This window comes from Anguilla anguilla, chromosome 1, assembly GCF_013347855.1.
Source record: "Anguilla anguilla isolate fAngAng1 chromosome 1, fAngAng1.pri, whole genome shotgun sequence".
In the NCBI taxonomy this organism is placed as follows: domain Eukaryota; kingdom Metazoa; phylum Chordata; class Actinopteri; order Anguilliformes; family Anguillidae; genus Anguilla; species Anguilla anguilla.
The window spans coordinates 70,296,150-70,302,149 of NC_049201.1; the positions used below are offsets into that span (position 1 = coordinate 70,296,150).

At 40.5% G+C, this 6,000-nt stretch overlaps 1 protein-coding gene across 1 annotated transcript in view; it reads left to right on the top strand.

Annotated features, from left to right (window-relative positions):
• Window positions 1-6,000, top strand: part of LOC118220799 — an 84,854-nt gene that overhangs the window by 18,854 nt on the left and 60,000 nt on the right. The window lies entirely within an intron of this gene.

The following is a 6,000-nucleotide window of genomic DNA, read 5'->3' on the forward strand; positions in this document are numbered from 1 at the left end:
TATCCTTTAAATAGCTTTCAACAGCACTATTAACACAACTGATCATTAACAGGAAGCTGGTATAATAGCAATGTGTTGTTAACAGTTATGCGATGCTCAGTTATGTTGTCTGATTGTCTTTGTAAATTTCCAAGACTACCTCACTGAATACACAATATAGACACTAGTAACAAGTGTGGCACCGCACTGGGCGTGACGGTGCAGGAGGGGCGGCACAGAAATACAGGAGGTTTGGGGAAAAATAGCCCAACAGGGCCTTTTATTTAACAAAAATTATATACAAAAACAAAACCGTACTCAACAACTAAAGTTTTTTGTCTGAATTAAATTAAAGTAAAGTAACTGAAATTAGGGGTAACAACGACCGGGAGACAGCTGAGGGGATCCGTCTTCAAAGCAGGAAGAGGGATGTGATCCTGCGTCTCCACCGGATTCTGAAAGACAGGGAAAAAAAAAAATTACAAACAGGTATTAACAGCTCTGCTGCAGCCCAAAAACCCTTTCCTCAAGGGAGACAAAGGCCTCCTTTTAAGCTCCCAGCCCATTTCCCTGGAGTGGCGGCAGCTGTGTCGCCTCATTGATTTCAGGTGCGTTGAGTGCAAAGCAGGGAGTTGGGGAATTTCCAGGTTGCCGCTCTCCAGGGTCCTGTGGCTGGGCTTCATAGAATGGCGCTGTCCCGGGTCCTGAACAGCTGGCCTGGTGGCAGGTTTGAGCTGATGCCTATAAGGCTGGGAGGGGCACTGTGGGGGCATGCCCCGATCCACGCCACACAAGATTATTCTGAAAATGATCAATAAATGCACATTTTAATTTAAAAGAACTGATTGCGTGTAATAAAAAGTAAAACAAAGTATTTTTGTTGGTATATAATAAAACCCTTTGATGAAGAATTGCACATACATTATACAATATATTTATCACATGCACTCACATTAAGAGTCATTGAATGTTGATATCAGCCAGATAACCAAAACAAAACATAAACAGTACATCTTATGAATATTAATTCATATCTAATATGAAACATTACAGCATTTAAAAAAGTATAACTGGATGTGCTGATAATTGAGAGTCATGCACCAAAATCTTTGGCACTCAGTAGATGAAGTTACCCTATGAAGTAAGTTTCCATCCAAGTTAGTTTCCACTGCACAAATGTGCATGCAGAGGGTGAGAATCTCTCTCTCTCTCTCTCTCTCTCTCTCTCTCTCTCTCTCTCACACACACACACACACACAAACACATACACTGTGGGTGGGTGTATAATGGTGAGATACTTCTCTCTTTTTTGGTTTTGCAAAATTTGAAACAGTTCGTTACAATTCATCTCATCATGATTTCGTCATTCATAGTTTTGCTGATTATCCTCAAGTACCGTGAGTATTTGCTATTATTATTATTATTATTATTGTTGTTTTTGTTGGTGTTGTTGTTGTCGTCGTATGCAAGTACTTGAAGGTGGATCATGTTTAACTCCGTTTTCTGTCCCTTAGAACCTGCTGAAGGTTTGGTTAACCCTGCTCCTATAGTGTTCAAGGACATAGGGCAAAATGTGACCATCCACAGCCGTGACAAAGAAATAACGATTTATGACACATCCGTCAGCTGGTACCGTCTGAGACCGAGTGGAAAGATGGAGCAAGTAACTCATTTCTACCCTTACAAGTTAAAGGACGGTCGTTACAGGGGAGAGCTTCGCGTGAACTTTAAGGATGCGCATCTAATCGTCTCCAGTGCAACAATCGGCGACTCCGGCCGCAGCTTCGCCGCGGTGCTTTCTGGCAAATACTTCAAATTGGGTCCCTCCACAGTTGTAGACGTAATAGGTAAGATACAAGTGCATGCCATGGCAGAATTACGTTGGGGATTCTCCTGCAAAATTGTCTTTGTAAAGAGCAACATTTCTGCGATATTGCTGATTGCAATATTTGTAAACCCGAAGGTCGATCTCATAACAATTATCTGTGTATAGGATATATATATATATATATATATATATATATATATATATATATATATATATATATATATATATATATATATATATAACAATTGTAAGTAGCTTCACAGTGTAGTGCATTATTGTTGCCTATTTAATCGCTTTTCCACTGCATGGTACCGGCTCAACTTGACTGGACTCTACTCAGCTCATTTCTGATACACCCAGCTCGTTTCTGATACACCCAGCTCGTTTCTAATACACCCAGCTCACTTCTGATACACCCAGCTCATTTCTGATACACCCAGGTCATTTCTGATACACCCAGGTCATTTCTCATAAACCCAGGTCATTTCTCATACACCGCTCATTTATAAAACACCCACATTTTCTAATACGCACACAGAGTTGAAGTGCTTTTAACCTTTTACTGGAAGGGCAAGACTGGGGTTTCCTCAGAATTCTAACATGCTAGCAACCCTGTGCCACACATATAGTGAGCAGAGTGTATTTAATTCACCCCACTGAAATTCCTTGGCAAGCCGACTTGTTATGAATGAGCAATTTTTAAATACCATTGTACTTAACTAAAACCCGCTTCGCCATTGTTTTGCCATTGTTTGCTTTGCTTTGTTCTCTTGAATTGAAAGAGCAGCTGACAGGATGGCATTTCAATGATATGATAATCTTTGCAGATTCATTTTTTTGAAGCTACAAAAAGTTCCAGTTGACTTGTGTGTGCACACACTCTCTCTCTCACACACACACACACACGCTGCTAAACACAATGCTGGAGGTTAAATGATCGCATCAGTCGACCCAGGTGTAGATTTCGTCAGTAAGCCCGTGGGCTTTGGGGCACAGTCAGTGTGACTTTACCTTTACTGAACTGAAGGGGGCGCTATATACTTATTACTGGTTTTCCACAGTGCTTCAAAATCATTAATCTTTGTATCCCAGAAAGTTACATTACATTACAGGCATTTAGCAGACGCTCTTATCCAGAGGGACTTACACAACTTTTACATACCATTTTTACATTGTATCCATTTATACAGCTGGATATACTGAAGCAATTTCGGTTAAGTACCTTGCTCAAGGGTACAACGGCAGTGTCCTACCCGGGAACCTACGACCTTTCGGTTACAAGCCTAGTTCCTTACCCACTGTGCTACACACCGTCCACTAAAAGTTGTAAAATATCCCACTGCCCAAAAAAAAAAAAATCTTTAAATTGTAGTGATCCTTTAAAAAATGGATGCAAAATTAAATATATCCCTGTTACGATAAAAATAAACACTTGGGACACTAAGTAGTGTTAAAATCAACTTCATACATAAACATTTAGTAATACTAATACAGCCTTATTTACTATATCAACTTTAAGACAAGCAACAGGCTTGTTACTGGTCAGCTAGCTATTAGCTATCATTTATCATGAGTTTGTTACCTGAAACAAAGTCAGTGCTATAGTAAGAGCACCTATTCGACCACCTTCGTTCGACAGACAGGAAAACATAAACTGATTTGCAACTATATATGAAGTAGGTGAAATATCGGTAACAACCTGTGCCTAGTTAAGTAGAAAAAAATGTCCTTGTTATCCTCCCGTGGTTATTTTTTCAACACTTTCACGATTTTTTTTCTGTGCCGGCAAATAAGTCAGAGGTGGTCCAGCGCTAGCTTTTGGTTGCTAAGGGGACGTGTATCCACAACCCTATATTTAAATGAATGGAACTTAACATAAATTTGCTATCATACTGTATACGTGTCCTGTCTTGCGTATTTGAGGTTAATATGAGAAAGGGTGGTCCCTATCAGCACGTCTAGGAATCCGTACATATTCACTGTTGTAACTCAAGTCGCAGGACGCAAAATAGCCGTTGGGAAAGCAGTTTGAAAGTATGAAGCAACGTCTGCGCCATTGGCTTTAATGGGTAACGATGAGATAATTACGAGCGTGTTGCTAGTCTTAAAGTTGATGTAGTAAATAAGCCTGTATTAGTATTACTAAGTGTGTATGTATGAAGTTGGTTTATTTATTTATACAGTTTATTATGTGTATTTTTACAGGACTTACATTTTAATAGGTAACGGTGTGCAGTTATTTTTCAAAAATACAATGGGCAAGCACAGCTATAATAATCGCAGGGATTCAAGCAATTCGTTTCACAATTCCCTAGTGGGGTTACAAAGTTAAATAATGTATTTTTACAAATTTTCTAAATGGCATTTGTTCCAGGTTGCACCCCACAGCACAACAACCTGAGCCCAACGTCAGTCTGCTCATCAGTTTAACTTTCACTCTGTTTGTAATCGGTGCTATATTAGCCAGTAAACACAAACCCAATAATAAACAAACACAGACCGGAAGTCTGCGAGACGCTTTCATCGGACGCACGTGCGTTGCCAAGGTTATGCGGTTGGCCCTAAGTTAACTTCCGCTCTGTGTACCTGTTTCCAGTGACTTGACAGCGTTACATTGCCTGATAATTTTTGTTGTGGTAACCAGGCAAGATGAAAACTATTAGCCACGATGTTTTTCCATCAATGCATGCTATACAAATAAATAACCTACAGTAATTGCATTGGCTACACATGCTGCCCACTAGCCCCAGTTTGTGTCTCTTATAATCATAGTTTTTAAGCAACGTCATAGAAAGAGTGCACTTTTTACACAGGAATGTGCATGTAACCAGAATACTTATGGATTATGCAAGGAATGTATGATGCTCAGCAAGGTGCAATACTGTCAACACTATCTGTTTCTGTCGCTTGTTTTTCTGGTAGTGTAACGTAATCGCATTTGAGTTTGGCCAAGTAACGATTCTTTTCTTCGACTGGTAAGCCCAAATAATACTGGCTTGACATAGTTTTAACTAGCTACCTAACATAATTTACTTGTTATTTATTTTGCTTGTTATCAGAAATAGTCTAGAGGGACTCTGTTGTTATTGATTGTTTGCGGAAGTCTGCCGGAAGTTAAGTTAGGGCCAGAACAACGCACATGCGCAGTAACGTTTGTTTATGTTGTTACCGTTGAAAGCGTCTATAGAGACCGCGGGCTCCTAAGCCACACCCCTTCCTCCTCCTCCTCGTCTGTCTCTGTTATACCTTCCAACATGCATGTGTGTGAGGTTTACGCTAATGTGGGCATCGGTCCCAGTCGGTTTCATTTCTGTGTGTCTGTGTGTGTATCTGTGTGTGTGTGTGTCTGTGTTTGTGTGTCTGTGTGTGTGTGTGTGTGTGTGTTCGTCCATTCGTGGATACTGTGTGTTGGGTTGGCCACTGATTTTTGTCATCCCTCTCAGCCCGACTGTAGAACCCTCCATCCCTCTCTCTCCATGCCCTGCCAGTCATCATTCACCAGTTCATTTCAGTCATTAACATGCTCTGGCTGTTAAGGTTTTATTTTTATTTTCTTTATTTTTTTTTTGTCTCTATGCCCAAGAGCATTTCAGTGTGTCAGTGTCTATAATTCCAGACCAAATTGTACTTTGTCACAGTTGAATAAAAGTCCTCATTATACCAAGTGACCCCTCGATTTGGTTTCAGACTACTTCATGACAAAACCTGTATCATTACAGATTACAAGAGTATAACGTGATGCTCAAGTTTCTTTTGTTTAACGTGCACCATTACCATTATTTGCATATTTTTAAAGCATCCACACTTTATGCTGCCTGTCATATTTATGTATTAACTTTACCGAAAGCCTCCCAACATAGAGGGAAATGAGGAAATTTGGATTCCATTTTTCCCATGGAAGCGCAGGAACTGCCGCCGTGGGCTGTGCATGGCAAATTGTGGTCACTCACTCACTCACTCACGGATGACCTTTGAGGGATGTTTTGCGCAGGCGGTGCCAGCTAAAATGTGTCTGCGGGAGCGAGTTGCGCCGTGGGTCTGGACGGTTCCGTGCTTGTTTATACCAGGAATTGCTCAAGGCAGGACTGAATGAACAGTAAATGGCTTTTCAGGTTGTGTGTTGGCCATGTTTGGTTATGGAGAACGATGCATTAGTAGCTTACATGTATATGTATTCTTACAATACATGAGCA